Genomic DNA, 17,729 nt, shown 5'->3' with positions numbered 1-17,729 from the left:
GTGTCTTTCTAGCAGGGATAAAATAATGCAAACATGCTACTGATGCCAAATATTGTAGACAGCAGCATGTTTTCCCGTTTCTGCTCATGTTTCTGGATCTTCAGACTTCTCTTTTTTGGCTGTTGTAGGGAAGCAACTTTGAGTAGAAAGAATGAAGTATCTTATATTGTTGTATATTGAGATGTTAATTTCTTGAAAGTACCTACAGCTACTCTTGATTTTACCTTGCTTTTTCTTAATATATACATTTTATATAATATATGATATTAAAATTTCCACTCTGATTTCCTCTTTTATACTGTTTTCTAGATAAGAGATTATTCTGGGTACTCAGATTGATAATTTCAAGGATACAGAATAGATTTGGATGTGCACATTTCCTTGAGAAAGCAACCATGTTTCTAATTTAATGGAGTGATTCAGGAAAATTGCAGACTTACAGCTTGTTTCTAACAAAAGAATTATTTCCTTTTAATGAACAAATCATCTGTAACATTGAAAGCTGCAGCACATAAGCCTATGCGTTCCTAGCTATATCAATTCTCAGCAGAAGCAAATCTAGCAGTGTGTGTTCTACATTTATTTGGTTAATAATGTGAATTAAGTTGCATTTGCTAAATAGAAAGATGTGTGTTGCAAAAGTTTTCCAACATCTCACTTAGAGTGTAATAAACTGTGTGTTGTTTGCTAGCTTTGTGGCTCCTCTAAGTTTCTGATCATATGGTATAAGAAAAATCGATATCTCATTTCTCACATCAGCCAGATGGATAGGCCAGGCGAGGGCTTCAGCCAAGGCTTTGTGCAATTCTGACAGGGAAGAAACATGTTTTCCCTATTTCAAGCTCTACTGTTTACAAGCAGCTATTGACAGCTTTGCAGTACTTTCTCCAGGTAAGATTTATCATGATAGAGCTTTAAAGTCTTGCTGGCTCTGTTGTATTTCTTACCCCCTTCCCCCCTACTTGCCAAGTACAGTTATAAATTCTTAAAGTGCTTCTTACTTTTGCATGTGTTTTCTAAATGTTGAGATTATCCAAGGAATAAAGGAGATGTTCTGAATTGATGGTCAGCCTGACTCATGCTGATCAGCACAAAAAAAACCCAACAAAAAAAGGTGTCATGAGATTTTGGCTTACAAAAACCTGGCAACTCCACTTCCATGCCTGCTGGTGGAATTAGTTTCCCTGTATGGACGTATGGCACAGCTCTTTATATCTGCTGCAGAACAAGTTGGCAACTGGCAGTAAAAACAGTGTGTTTTTCTGGTCTGTGGATGTCATGGAACACATTAAAATAACAGGTGATTTTTAATACCAGGATTAGGGAGAATACTAATATTGGTATAAAAAAATATATTCACAGTTAGAAGAGAGCTAGAAAAAGTTATATTTGCAATGCACTCACTAATAAAATTAAAAACATCATTAGTGATAGCATTGATTTTCTATTTGTATGCACAATATATCATAATCACATCCAAAAAAGAGTATTAAAAGATAATTGGACCTTGTGATTGCCAAGTGATTCACTCATTATATAGGAGTGCCAAATAAGAATTATCCATTTAGCTCCAGTTGGCCATCCCACTCACAGTGCTTATTACACATTACTTTTTCCATATAGAGACGCTGCTTGGCAAAAAGAAACTGCATTCATTTGCCTGATTCATGCTTTCTTGTAAAACCTCTGTATTAGCAGGGGCTGAGTGTATGAAGAGTCTCCTATGAAAGTTTCTTCACAGATATGTCACTGCCTTATGAGATGGTTGTGAAGCTGGCTTCAAGAAACCTAGTGTTAGCATTTAGGGTGTCTAAAGTACTATCAGTATACCTAATTCCCCTGTATTACAAGAAATTTGAAATTCAAATGCAGGTACTCCATTTTCCACATGTCACCATCCGGAGAGCTACAAAGGCAGCTCAACTCACAAAGGGAATTTGTGTGCAAATGCAGACCCTTCATATGCTGGTGGAAAGCAGCAGAATACAAACGAGATCTGTACAAAAAATTTATATTAAATCCTCTTCAAATGCAGACCAGTCAAAGTTCTGTGATGAACCCAAAAGCTGAGCCTGGGTCTTCTCTCTGCTTTGCCACATCCAGTTCCTCCAGACCTCGAGGTTTCTGGGGAAGCCAGTCCTTGTGCAGACTGAGTGACAATGCCCCCCGTCCAGGCTGAGTTTGCTTACTCTGGAGCCTCATTGACACAACCTTAGGCCAATATATTCTACCACAGTGCAACTTTGTAAGCTCAGGGGCTTGGTCCTTTGTTTACCCTTGAGTTTTCAGGTTCAGAATCTTAAACTGAAACCAGGAGGCTCAAACCTAATGCAATGTTCATGTGAGGAGGAAATGTTCCTCAGAGGAGGAAACCAGGAGCAATTACATAGTCTTTCCTGGTGCTTGCACAAAACTATGAAACACAGTGGGACTGCATAAAGCTTCTTAAATGACTGAGAGGAAGCTATGGAAGCCAGGTTTTGGTTCGCAAAAATTAAAACAGTGAGGCATGGATCCATTTTCCTTCCATTTGTAACTTCTGAAGTGTAGCTGATTCGGATGACAGGTTCTGTTTTGCCTGATATCAATTGAAATCTCAAAATCAATGACACCACACATCAACACAGGCAAAACCAGAATATAATGTTCCCTACTGTATTTCTTGAAGCTTAATTTTATTAAAAGAATACCGTACTGTTCTTCTGGAAATGGAATTTAAAGATCATTTTGTCAGAAGCATCACGAAGCACAAAGAAACAACATTTGCACAACTCATTTTTAGCTGGTATAACTTCAAGGTAGAAATTGGAGTTAAGGAAGGAGCAAAAACCATGACATAAAAGCAATGCCTTCTTCTTTTCTGGACAATTGCATGCTCAGATTGCACTTAAAATTCTCAGGGGATGTACAGATTGAGATGAAATATTGGTTTGGTGTGATGGCAGCATGGAGATCATAGCTATAAGCTATTTTTGTAAAGCATAAATCAGTTTCTGAGCACCAAACCATGGGAGTGTAGCATTCAATTCATGTATTAGCACTAATTATATTTTTTTACTTGACGATATATCATCACTCATGCAAGTAGCTATAAGCTATTTTTTCCACTCATAACCACATAACTTGCGCACAAGGCAACGACTGCTGAGAACTGCCAAGTGTAAATAAGAAGAAAGGTATTTTTGTTATTGGTAACTCTGTGCCCAGTTGAGAAACTTCATTCTCACTACAACTCAGGGCATTGAACAGTTCTTTTCCAAAAGGGTTTATTTTTGAACAAGGCAAGGCAAGCACAGGCTCAGAGAACAAGGTGCAACAGCCAAGAATCAAGGCTGAGCGAGAGTTTGCAGTCAGCATGTTCATTTGGTGCTTTTTTTCCTTAAAAAAGAAACATCTGAAAACACTGTAGGCAAGGAGGGGTATGGAGGCTGTGAGGGAGAATCTTGACAGCCTTAGAAGGAAAGTGACTAATTATTATGGAGGAGGGAAGACTTGTAAGTTCAAAGTGCTGCTGTGACTTGTTTCCTAAACTGTTGGCCATCTTGATCAGTTAATTTTCAGCATTTCTCAGCATGTGCCCTCATCCTCAACCTGCAGCTGAGAATATTGCCCCTGGAATTGGGTTCTGCAGAGCAGGTGCCAGCGCTTTCACCCTGGGCCCATCAGTGGCTCATAGATGTCTGCTGGCATCAGCTACAGACGTGATCCTCACTGCACCCCTTGCTGTAACCATCTTCATCCCTTCTCCCTTCACTGAAGTTATCTTTCTGATCTTCCATGCTGCATCCTTTTTCATTCTGACCCACATCTATGCGGGTCAGAACATGGCACACTATTCGGTACAAGTGTCCATCAGCATTTGAGGTCTGTCTCTGACCAGCCTTATAGTGCTTTGTGTTTATTTTTTGGAAGGAATGTCTTTCCCATTAATGTTATGTTTGAGTTGCAGCAGCTCCAGCTAGCTGGAATTGCTCTGATATGACAAAGAGGAGCTCAGGAGACAAAATGGGCGGAGCTTAATCTCAGCCCCTTGCCTTTAGCAATGCTCACCAAAGCCTCCTATATAAAATCTTGCCAATCATCCTGCATTGGAGAAAGAGATCCTGGTGGCTTCAGCCAGACCTGCAGGACCTTGCTGCTCTGAGAGGTGGGGTGGTGGCCACTCTCCTGCCCTGCTGTCCTCAGATCTCACTGGCATTTGCTGTAGTCTTCTGGCCACTGCCTATGCTGGCAGTATCAGCCACATCTACTACCCACCACCAGCAGTTTGCTGTGGGGGTGTTTGTATGGCTCCCTCTTGGTAGCATGCCCAAACAGCAATGGTAGTGAGGTGAGTGTGCAGAGCAAGTGTGAACACAACACACAAAACTCTGCATTCTGGATAGGTGGTTGACCGAAACTGGTAACATGATGAGCAAAGTAGGAATGGTGACTTTTACTTGAGACAACCATCAGCTGAATTAAATAATAGACAGGGATTACCAGGAGATTCATGAAAGTAGAAAGCCAGCCTAGAAAGGAATCTCAAGGAAGTGTGAGAAGTTGTAATTGGGAAGCCAGGTGTGTGACGAGGGAAACAACAGCCACCAAGGCCAGGGCTGGGGATGCCAGCAGCAGCCTGCCACTGCCAGATGGTATGAGCAGCCTGTATGCAGCCAGCATGCTGGCATTGATGGAGTGCAGTGTTATGGGGTGTGTGGGGGCTTGTGGGGTGTGTTAGTCATGGAAAGGACACTTAGAAATTTCTAGGTGGTTATCAAAATTTGTTAAGTGTTTTGAATTATGGTTTATTTGCTGTCTTATTATACCAAGTATGTAGTTGAATGCTTGGTGGCTAGTTAGGTGCTGCTAATAATTAGACAAATGTATTCCTATCCCCTCTGGCATAGCTTGGAGACCTGAGCTACCTCCCTGTGGAGTCTCCCATGCTGTGACCTCAAAAACACCAGTGTCATGGGGAAGATGACCTTGCAATCCGATCTTTGGACCCCAGCAACACCCAGCTCCAGTTCTCCCTTCTTGGTGACAATGAGAGCAATTAACCTGGTGCTGCCTAAGATTAAGGGCGCATTTGGCCATCTCCAGTATAGATGGTCAACTGTTCTGAACCTCAGGAGTACCCTGGTGAACCCTGTTGTGAAGGTGGAGCTCATGGGAAGAAGCTTCCTGAGGTGGCTTGAGGAGGGTAATCCTGAACTGGACTACGACAAGAGTATGTCTTGCACCAACCAGGCTGTCTGCATCTCCAAAGCTAAGAATTTCCACATAGAGGTAAGACAATGGAATGAGACACTGGTTAACCAAACAGCATCTTAGCATTGGGAAGGGAACATGGGGTCAGACCTTTTTCAGTGGGGAGGAAATCTTCCTTTTGCCAACGTCCATGTGCTCTTTTTCTACCCTATGGCATACTCCTTTTCACTACATCATATGGCAACTGGCATATGGCTTCGTGGTGATCTTTGATTGTTGTACAGAAAGCAGTATTTGTGAGTCTGATCAGTCCCCCACAAGTTGGTGGCTGTATCTGTGAAGTGGATATTTGTTGCACAGAAATATATCACAACCTCTCTAGCAGCAGGTAGGAAACTTCTAGTCACAAGCACATCACTGAAGCTTTCTTTGGTCATTAAAATGCTTGCCCTCAGTGTTCTTGTTGACTTAAATGTCAGCAAGTATCCACTGGGTATACTGACTTTGTTATATTTGCAACTATAGTAAAGGCATTATTAGAGTTACTGCTGTATCCTCACTGAGAGACAAGAAAAAGGTGAGACATACACTGAAAACATCTGCAAAACTGTGATTGTTTCACGGAACCACAGAACTGCAGAGTGGATGAGGTTGGAAAGGAAGCCTGCAGGTTATCCAGTCTAACCCTTTTGCTCAAGAAGGGTCACCTACAGCCGACTGCCGAGGACCATCTCCAAACGGCTTTTCAATTGCTCAAAGGAAGGAAACTCCACAAACTCTTCTGGCAACCTGTTTCACAGTGAAACAGTGTTTCCCTTCAGGAAAGGGAAAACACAGGGAAACCTCCTGTGTTTCAGTTTGTGTCTGTTGCCTCCTGTCTTGTCACTGCAAAGAGCCTGGCTCTATATTCTTTGCACCTTCCCTTCAGATATCATACACCCCAACAGGCACACACATAAATGCAGAGCTAACTATCAAAATGTACAGATTTACTAAAAAGAGTTAAGTCAGTGGGGTATAATGACCACCTAGGACAGTGAATTATTCCAGGGGATGCTTAGAGCAAATGGAAGCATCCTAGGAGGTGCACTTCCCTTTCTCAGCTCCTCTTTCTTACTGTTTATTGGGAACCCTACAGATCTGTAGTTGCTGGCCTAGATTAGCTTAGTTCTGAAGTTAGACTAAGCCAATGTATGGAAACTGCTTTTGAGCTACGACCTGCAGTCAGGCTTCATTTCCCCTCAGACTTGAAGGCTCTACCTCACCCAAAGGCCATTTTCCCCTTAAACATGCATTAGTGTCTTAGCCTTGATGTACTGAAGCACACTGACACTTCCTGTAGGCTACCAGATGTTACAGCTCTGACAGAAAAGAGGGACAAAGGCTGAGTGTTGGAAAAATTATTTTTGCCATTATAAGAACAAATCCCTGTAAAGCACCTCAGTTCTGGATCTTTTCAGCTGAAGTTCAAATTGGTGTTGCTCAAAGATATACTTGAATTTGTATTCTGCCACCTACACACGTATTCCTGTTTTGAAAAGAGTTGAGCACCCACATCCATCAAGACTTGCCGATGGACTGCCGACTGCAGTACAGTTTAATAACAGATTTTTACTACTGTAACTCAGTCTTTTTCCTCCTTTTCCAGCACTGATGACATCTTTGTAGGAGTCCTCTAACAAGTCCAAGAAAGCCATTTTAAAACATGAAAGAAGATACAGGCCTGACCCTTCTTACCCCAAATGCTCTGTGTTCCCCACAGCTGTTTGAATAGATTGCTGCCTATGTCAGCTTTTGACACTCAGCTGCTAATATGCTCTTGATAGCATGTTACTATCTGGTATTTGATCCTACTACATGCCCTACATGGGTCACATCTGTAAGAAGTTATACATGGAGCCTGCTGACGTGTTTCATTTTAACCCTGGCAAGACCTGCACAAGAAACTCAGTATTGCCTCTCAGTGAGATAAACACTGCCAGAGGAACTGACTTCTGGCAGTCATTGAATGAGACTGGTAATAGCTCTAGGATAATTCAATCCAGAAAACAAAAAGATGAGTTTCAGTGCTACCAATGATAAATAACCATGCTCATAACCAGCAGAAACTCCCAGTCAGAGCAACACCATGGGCACTTTGAAACTCTTCAAGCATTGCTGCGCACCATCAGTCACATCCCCAGAAGTCCCTTATGTCCTTCACAGAAAGGTCACCCCTCAAGTCACTCCTACCAGCAGCCTCTTTGCACTCTCCACACAGCTGCAGCCATCATCTCCCTTGCTGGGAAATACAAGATGGCACACTTTTGGAACCAGGTAATGCAGCAAATTATCTGGAATTGACTTAAATTTTGAGGTGTGACTGAAGTTCCAAGCTTCTGCTGAAAACCAAGCATGTGTTATCCCCAGGTGCTTCTGGGGAGCTAAGTCTTGGGAGAAACTTTCTACAGTGGCATTATTTCTTTTGCATGGTTTCAGGGTGATAAGGTTTTTTGGGGCCTATGGAGAGGGCAGGTGCTCCCATGCAATGGGGCTTAAATGCAGCAACCACGGGGAGCCAGGGAAAGTGAGCACACCTTCACTTCCAGGGTGAATTTAGGGACATGTAAGGCTACCATCCTTTTGAGTCCAAGGGCCCATGTGCAGAGATAAGCACTGCTCAGCAAGTGGGCACAATTCAGAGAACTCTCTTTAGAAGAGGTGCAAAACAAGCCAGGGAAAGGGGGATGAAAGCTCTACATAGAATTAAGTAAGTATCTGTAAGCCCTTTTGCCCCACAGGCCTACTTCAGCCCTGCCAGGATCTCAGGCCACACCTGCAGCACAGGCTGAGAAATGTGGACTCTTCCAGCAAATCCCCACACTGTGCTGGGGCTCCAAAACAGACCACTCACACCAGTGCCCAACTGCAGATCATTCCAGGAGGGGAACACTGATTTCTTTCAAGATTGAATTGCAGATCTGCTCACAGTTCAAAGCCCTTCCTTCTACCAAAACAAGAACATTGCCAAAATAACTTAAAGACACTGTATGAGGTAAGGCCCTGGGAATATCAGGTTTCTACAAACTGTCAGAATAGAGAACATGGCTCCTCTATATTGCAGTTGTTTCAGAGGCTGATGAGTTTTAGTTTCTTCCCTTTCAGATTTAGGCTTTTTTTTTTTTCTTCAGAGTTACAGCTCTGATTGAAAATGTTGTTATGCCATCTGGTAAATCTCCCATGCTGTGAAGAAACAATATCCAGGCTCTTCTGCCAACAAGAATATCCAATTTAGGTTATTAAAACTGGAGGCATTGTTGAATTCATCTGCAAAAGGGTGCAGTCAGCAGGACAAAATTCTAGCAGTCTCACACCCCCTAGTATTGTTCAAAGTGAAGTTTTGGCACAAGCCGCTAAGAGGAAGGAAAGTTTAAGTCTGGATGATATAGCTGTCTGCAGATACATGTGTTTGAAAGAAACAGGTCTCGGACTAAGAAAAGAATCAAGACCTGGTCTCATCTGGCCAGAAAGGGCCAAAGTCATCCTCGCACAGGTGGGACAGTCTTTCAGTACAGTCAGTGGGAGCTCACCCACACAAACCTGAATTTGATTAAGAGGAAGTGGCACAGAAGCAAAGAGATTAGAAGGAATGGATCATATTTTTCCTGTCCCCAAGTTGTGCTGAGAAGGTGTCAAATATTATTGGGGTCTTTTGCACAGGTGAAACAAAGTTTTCAGATCATATGCACAGTGTTGTAGACAATGATAAAAGAGGAGTAAGAGTTCTTACACCGCTTTACTCCCTAAAAGCCTATTCGTGCTTATGGTTAGAACTCTGTGGCACTCCATTTTGATAAGTGAAAATCCTAAACAGTTTGAGGAGCTGCAGGTTTGCTGACCTTGTGTTACAAGAAGACAAATTAGCAGTTATCAAGCCTGCTGACTGGTAGGGGTCCATACAGCCGACAGCTGATCTTCAGAGGAAATGCACAGTCCACCTCATACCATGCCTTTATGGCACTTTGCATACAATACCATATAGTAAGAACACCTTGGATTCTGGATGAAACATAAAGGTTTCCATAAGGTACAAATGTCATTTACACAGTGGACACTCTCAGTGAGGTGGGCAGAGGGATGGGGGGTGTCTGGAGAAGCAGCCAGTCCTGGGGACATGATGTGCACGTAGCCCATGCTGCAACCATGTACACGTGTGTCAGTGTGGATGACCAGAAGGTTTATGGTTAGAAGGCTGTTTAGGATTTTACTGGTGTTTGTTGACGTTTGCTAAGTGTCTAGTAATGCGGTTTATCTGCTGCATTGCTGGTATCAAACCTCAGTCCCATAGCAGGACTTGTGGCAGTCATTTGGTGGGACTCACCCACCAACACAGCTCTGATCTTGACTAGCACTTGCATGCAAGCAGCACCTCCTGACCTGAACCCCCACATCTCCACATTTTGTTCCACAGAAAGGGCAGTGGGAAGTGGGGAAGCTGGAGACCAGTGGCTGTCCCTGAGCCACCTTCCTTATACCTGTTCCTGTACCCAGTGGCCCTTACAGGATCAAGAAACCACCATTCACTGCTGTGGCTTGGCCCCACTAAACCTGAGTGCATCTCAGCGCCCCCCTCCTCCAGCCCATCCCCTGAGGTTTTTTTCACCATTGCCTTCTGACATGCCATTTTTGGCAGGAGCCAAAAGCCCTTCCTGGTCTCAGACCAAAATCATAGAATCATAGAATAGTTAGGGTTGGAAAGGACCTTAAGATCATCTAGTTCCAACCCCCCTGCCATGGGCAGGGACACCCCGCACTAAACCATGTCACCCAAGGCTCTGTCCAACCTGGCCTTGAACACCGCCAGGAATGGAGCATCACAACTTCCTTGGGCAACCCATTCCAGTGCTTCACCACCCTCACTGTAAAGAACTTCTTCCTTATATCCAATCTAAACTTCCCCTGTTTAAGTTTGAAGCCATTAGCCCTTGTCCTGCCACTGTAGTCCCTAAGGAAGAGTCCCTCCCCAGCATCCTTGTAGACCCCCTTCAGATACTGGAAGGCTGCTATGAGGTCTCCACACAGCCTTCTCTTCTCCAGGCTGAACAGCCCCTACTTTCTCAGCCTGTCTTCATAAGGGAGGTGCTCGAGCCCTCTTATCATCCTTGTGGCCCTCCTCTGGACTCGCTCCAACAGCTCCATGTCCTTTTTATGTTGAGGACACCAGAACTGTACACAATACTCCGAGTGGGGTCTCACGAGAGCAGAGTAGAGGGGCAGGATCACCTCCTTTGACCTGCTGGTCACGCTTCTTTTGATGCAACCCAGGATACGGTTGGCTTTCTGGGCTGCAAGCGCACACTGAAGCTGGCTCATGTTAAGTTTCTCATCAACCAACACCCCCAAGTCCTTCTCCGCAGGCCTGCTCTGAATCACTTCTCCGCCCAAGCTATAGCTGTGCCTGGGATTACCCCGACCCAGGTGTAGGACCTTGCACTTGGCTTGGTTAAACTTCATAAAAAATAGTCATCACCAGGCAGGCTGAGAGCAAAGGATCCATACCAGCATTCCCCTCCTGCAGCACGGAGAGCCCCATGCTGGGGAATGTTTCAGCTATCTCACCCATGGTGAAGTACATTGGCACTGGTATGAGACAGTTTTCACAGATGAAATGCACAAGCAAAACAACCGCCTGCCTGTGCCTTGTAAAGGAACGGGATAGAAGATGCAGAGTGCAGCCCCCCTCCACCTTCCTTCCCCATAACCTGTTTAGGGCAGAGGCATGGAGTGATGCCACTTTTGGTGCCAGGCATTTGCTGTTGGGAGGGACATCTTGGTGCTCTGTGACCAGGCTACCTGGCTGGCAGAGAGGGCTGGCTTTCTCCTTCTACCCATGGAGACTTCCTAGAAATAAGATTACACTCACCAACTTTAATTTACAGCAGCAGCGGGTCTGATAGCAGCCACTTCCCATATGCTTTTGGCAGCAAATTGCTGGGCAGCCCCAATCCAAGGTTTTCCATGTCTGCAGCTATCTCCATAGCTGCCCAGGTGTGTGAACAGTGCCATGAAGCACATCAAAGGAGCACAGAGTTTCTCCCACTGTTGGCTTTTCACCATTCCCTGCATGTGCACTGATGGACCTTTGTCCTGGGTTCAGCTATAGCAGTCATTTTTCTCCTGCTTAGTAGCTGGTGCAGTGCTGTGTTTTTTAACTTTCAGCCTGGGAACAACGCTGATAACACCGATGTTTTTAGTTGTTGCTAAGTAATGTTTATTCCAACCAAGGACTTTCTCAGTCTCATGCTTTGCCAGGGAGGAGGGGAAGCCGGGAGGAAGCAGAGACAGGACACCTGACCCAAACTAGCCAAAGGGGTATTCCATACCACAGCACGTCATGCCCAGTATATAAACCGGGGGGAGTTACCCGGAAGGCCCAGATCACTGCTCGGGTCGGGCTGGGTATCGGTCGGCGGGTGGTGAGCAATTGTATCCTCTCCCCTTGTTATTTCACTAATCGTTATTATCATTGGTGGTAGCAGTAGTGGTTTTGTGTTATACCTTAGTTGCGGGACTGCTCTTATCTCAACCCGTGGGAGTTACATTCTTCCCATTCTCCTCCCCATCCCTCCGGGAGCAGGGGGAGGAAGAAGGTGGGGGGGGGGAGTGAGCGAGCGGCTGTGTGGTTCTGAGTTACCGGCTGGGCTCAAACCACGACAGTTCTTTTTGGCGCCCAACATGGGGCTCGAAAGGTTGAGATAACGACAGATCTGACCAGAGTGTGTTTAATCATATTTGTGATAAGCATTCATTGTTACTACTCATCACAATGGTGATTATTTGGCTCTCAGACGTGTTGCGCTTGATCTCAGAGTTTCAGCATGTTGTACCTTACTTACAGCCACTATTTGCTGTTTTAGTGTTTATCAGCTGGGGGGCCTGGGCTAAGGTTCTTGTTTCACTGTACTTCATGGTAATGACTTGTAATACAATAGACTCATTGATCATGAAACTGGTCTGGTTTGTGCTTCCAGCGTGGCCATCACCTCTATACATTGGGAGGTATATAATGAAATATTTTAGCAATTGCATATCTTTTTTTTTCTCCTCGGGGGGTAAACTTACGAAGGAAGCATTCTCTTTCACCCCCCGTTCCCCCACCAGCCTATTTGCAACAGCAATTGAGAGTTCTGAAGGTTTTAGATGGCCTTTGAGTACCCTTGAAACCTGCCTGCTGATTGTGCTGGGGATCAGCATGTTGGCAAACATACGGAGTGTGTTTTACCCACGGCCATCCCGTCGTAGGAACATCCTATTTCGTTTAATGTCAAAAATTCAGCAGTATCAGGTTCGAATCTGGTCTAGGGTTAGACGACGATATAGGAGGACCACCAGGAGATTTTCCCTGAGGCTGGACAGTTATGAGTGGCAGGGTGTGTGGGATAGTATGGGCAAGTACCTAGGCCAGTGGGCCCCTCCAGTGCTTTGGAACTTCACCACTGAACAAGTGCAACATCCGGAAAAACTAGTAAAACACTTAAACGAGGTGTGCTGTCGTCCTGGTTATACCAGAGAGGGACAAATCATGGCAACGTGCTGGGGCTTGGCCTATGCCTACAGAGCCCTGCTCAACACTATCCAGCACCTTCAAAGGGAAAAAAATGTCTCTGGATCTGATGGCAAAGCAACAGACAACGCAGCTATGCCAACTACAAGCACAGCAGCTACTCAGACCCTGACCACAACAGTCAACACAGCTACTCCAAGTACAGCAGCTACATCAACCCCAGTGACAAGCACAACAGCTACTCAAACCCTGACCACAACAGACAACGCAACTACTCCAACTTCAAATACAGCAGTTACACCAACCCCAGTGACAAGCACAACAGCTACTCAAACCCCGACAGCAACAGACAATGTGGCTACTCCAAGCACCGCAGCCACACCAACCCCAGTGACAAGCACAGTAGCTACTCAAACCCCGACAGCAACAGACAATATAGCTACTCCAAGCACCACAGCTACACCAACCCCAGTGACATGCACAGTAGCTATTCAAACCCCGACAGCAACAGACAATATGGCTACTCCAAGCACTGCAGCTACACCAACCCCAGTGACAAGCACAGTAGCTACTCAAACCCCGACAGCAACAGATAATGCAGCTGTTGGTGTTACTCAACTCCCAAGCACAGCAGCTGCACCAACCCCAGCAATAGACATTGCAACCACTCCAATCCTAGTGGCAGACACTGCAGCCACTTCAACCACAGTGACAAACACTGCAGCTAAACCAAATGTCCAGTTTGTGACAATGTCTGTTGCCCCTGTAAGCAAAAGCAGACGAAAGGCACAAAGAGCAACCCGCGAAGCGAAGAAAGATGAAGACCCAGTGCCATCACTATATGCAACAGCACCTGAACAAGAGTTACTACTACGTGGGTCAGAGGAAGAGGAAGAAGAAGAAGAGGTCACTTCTCGACCCCGGACCTCAACCGAACTACGGAATATGCGAAAAGATTTCACCCGTCTTCCAGGGGAGCACATTGTCACCTGGTTGCTCCGGTGCTGGGACAATGGGGCCGACGGTCATGAACTAGAAGGTAGGGAAGCCAAGCAGCTGGGATCACTTGCTAAGGAAGGAGGAATTGACAAAGCGATTGCAAGAGAGAAGCGAGCCCTCAGTCTTTGGAGGCGGCTCCTGGCAGCTGTGAAGGAAAGGTTTCCCTACAAAGACAATATTACGAATCGCTCAGCCAACTGGACCACGATAGAGAAAGGCATCCAGTCCCTGAGGGAATCAGCCATTATAGAGATGAGCTATCGTAGGCCGGATTCCAGGAACACATCCGTAGACCCAGATGAAGTCGAATGTACACGACCCATGTGGCGGAAACTTACACGGAGTGCACCATCATCATATGCCCACACATTGGCATCAATGACCTGGAATGACGGAGTATCACCAACAGTGGATTTCCTGATTCGTCAACTCCGAGAGTTCGAAGACAATCTCACCCCTTCCATCATTTCAGCTGTGGAAAAACTGTCCCAGGAGTTCAAACAATTGAGAGACGATTTATCCGATCTATCCAGCTCTCCACGCGTACCAACCCATGTCTCAGCTATCAACAGAAGGCGCCCTACTGCTCGAGAAAGAAAATATAGGAGGTACACGCCACGGGCCACCCTATGGTTTTACCTGCGGGATCATGGAGAAGACATGAGAAAGTGGGATGGAAAACCTACTTCAGCTCTGGAGCAACGGGTGCGTGAACTGAAGAGGAGAACAATGGTCAAGGATGATCCTCCCAGGAAAGCTGCTGCTCCAGTCTCTGGCGAGCAGTTTCCCAGATGGAGCGAAAGAGCTGATTTTACTCCAGCTCCTGTGATAAGGAATACTAATCCCTTTCTACAAGACAGAAGTGGAGAATTTTGTGATCACTATTAGAGGGGCCCTGCCTCCAGCCAGGTGGAGGAGAGGGATAATCGGGTTTACTGGACTGTGCGGATCAGATGGCCTGGCACATCAGTCCCACAGAAGTATAAGGCTCTAGTAGATACCGGTGCACAGTGTACTCTGATGCCATCAAGGTATCAAGGGGTGAAACCCATTTCTATTTCTGGAGTGACAGGAGGATCCCAAGCGTTAACTATGCTGGAAGCTGAAATCAGCCTGACTGGGAGGAAGTGGCAAAAGCACCCCATTGTAACTGGTCCAGGGGCTCCATGCATCCTTGGCATAGACTATCTCAGGAGAGGGTATTTCAAAGACCAAAAAGGGTATAGATGGGCTTTTGGTATCGCTGCCTTGGAGACAGAGGAAATTAAGCAGCTGTCCACCTTACCCGGTCTCTCAGAGGATCCTTCTGTTGTGGGGTTGCTGAAGGTCGAAGAACAACAAGCGCCAATTGCGACCACAACAGTGCACCGGCGGCAATATCGCACCAACCGAGACTCCTTGATTCCCATCCATAAGCTGATCCGCAGACTGGAGAGCCAAGGAGTGATCAGCAGGACCCGCTCATCCTTTAATAGCCCCATATGGCCAGTGCAAAAGTCTAATGGAGAGTGGAGATTAACAGTAGACTATCGTGGCCTGAACGAAGTCACACCACCATTGAGTGCTGCCGTACCGGACATGTTAGAACTTCAATATGAACTGGAGTCAAAGGCAGCCAAGTGGTATGCCACAATTGACATTGCCAATGCATTTTTCTCAATCCCTTTGGCAACAGAATGCAGGCCACAGTTTGCTTTCACTTGGAGGGGCGTCCAGTACACTTGGAACCGACTGCCCCAGGGGTGGAAACACAGCCCTACCATCTGCCATGGATTGATCCAGACTGCACTGGAACAGGGGCAAGCTCCAGAACACCTGCAATACATTGATGACATCATCGTGTGGGGTGATACAGCGGAAGAAGTTTTTGAGAAAGGGAGGAAAATAATCCAAATCCTGCTGAAGGCCGGTTTTGCCATAAAACGGAATAAGGTCAAGGGACCTGCACAGGAGATTCAATTTTTGGGAATAAAATGGCAAGATGGACGCCGCCAGATCCCCACAGACGTGATCAACAAGATAACAGCAATGTCTCCACCAACTAACAAGAAAGAAACACAAGCTTTCTTAGGTGTTGTGGGGTTCTGGAGAATGCACATCCCAAATTACAGTCTGATTGTAAGCCCTCTCTACCACGTGACCCAGAAGAAGAATGATTTCAAATGGGGCCCTGAGCAACAACAAGCCTTTGAACAAACTAAACGAGAAATAGTTCATGCAGTAGCCCTTGGACCAGTCCGGGCCGGGCCAGATGTGAAAAATGTGCTCTATACCGCAGCTGGGGAGAATGGTCCTACCTGGAGCCTCTGGCAGAAAGCTCCAGGGGAGACTCGAGGTCGACCCCTTGGCTTTTGGAGTCGGGGATATAAAGGATCCGAGGCCAGCTACACTCCCACTGAAAAAGAGATACTGGCAGCCTATGAAGGGGTTCGAGCTGCCTCAGAAGTGATCGGAACTGAAGCGCAGCTCCTCCTGGCACCCCGGTTGCCTGTGCTGGGCTGGATGTTCAAAGGCAGGGTCTCCTCTACACATCATGCAACTGATGCTACATGGAGTAAGTGGGCCGCACTAATTTCACAACGAGCTCGAATAGGAAATCCCAGTCGTCCAGGAATTCTAGAAGTCATCATGGACTGGCCAGAGGGCAAAGATTTTGGGATGTCACCAGAAGAGGAGGTGACGCGTGCTGAAGAGACACCACCATATAATGAACTGTCAGAGAGTGAAAAGCAATATGCCTTGTTTACTGATGGGTCCTGCCGCATTGTGGGAAAGCATCGGAGATGGAAGGCAGCTGTGTGGAGTCCCCTGTGACAAGTTGCAGAAACTGCTGAGGGAGAGGGTGAATCGAGTCAATTTGCAGAGGTGAAAGCCATCCAGCTGGCCTTGGACATTGCTGAACGAGAAAAATGGCCAGTACTTTATCTCTATACTGACTCATGGATGGTGGCAAATGCCCTGTGGGGGTGGTTGCAGCAATGGAAGCAGAGCAACTGGCAACGCAGAAGTAAACCCATCTGGGCTGCTGCATTGTGGCAAGATATCGCTGCTCGGGTGCAGAACCTGGTGGTGAAGGTACGCCACGTAGATGCTCATGTACCCAAGAGTCGGGCCACTGAGGAACACCAGAATAACCAGCAAGTGGATAAAGCTGCTAAGATTAAAGTGGCTCAGATGGACTTGGATTGGCAACATAAGGGTGAATTATTTTTAGCCCGGTGGGCCCATGACACCTCAGGCCATCAAGGCAGAGATGCAACATATAGATGGGCTCGTGATCGAGGGGTGGACTTAACGATGGACACTATTGCCCAGGTTATTCACGAATGTGAAACATGTGCTGCAATTAAGCAAGCCAAGCGGTTAAAGCCTCTCTGGTATGGAGGACGATGGCTGAAGTACAAATATGGGGAGGCCTGGCTGAGCGATTCGTAATATCGTCTTTGTAGGGAAACCTTTCCTTCACAGCTGCCAGGAGCCGCCTCCAAAGACTGAGGGCTCGCTTCTCTCTTGCAATCGCTTTGTCAATTCCTCAACATTCTGCGGAATAAAAGAGCAGCTTTGTAACTTCTTTGCATGTTACTTGCTGCGATTTGAAGCACTGCCGAAATCTGTTTTTCTGAACCCAGGCTGAGATCAGCGAACTCTGGAAGGTAGACGAGGAAGAAGAGAAGTATTTCCATTTCTCATTAAGGTCACCCTGCAGGCATTTTCATGGCAGGAGACAATGTGTGTTTGATGCTAGTGAAACTGCCTTCTCCTTTCAAAAACTCCATTTCTCCAGATAGAATATATACCAGGGTGAAATATGCCCAATCCTGTTCCTGGCATGTTTCATGCTGTGCCTCTGTGTGTGAACCTCATGAGACAAAGAAAACATTCGACAGCAAAAAAACCCCAGAAAGGCCAAATTCCTAGTCAAATACACAAGCAGTGCAATACCTGACTTCTGGGAACTTGGGCAAGTGATTTCATGTCTTAGCATTTTAATTTT

This window comes from Strigops habroptila, chromosome 3 (assembly GCF_004027225.2).
Source record: "Strigops habroptila isolate Jane chromosome 3, bStrHab1.2.pri, whole genome shotgun sequence".
Lineage (NCBI taxonomy): Eukaryota > Metazoa > Chordata > Aves > Psittaciformes > Psittacidae > Strigops > Strigops habroptila.
Note: the sequence above shows the minus strand (reverse complement) of the source record.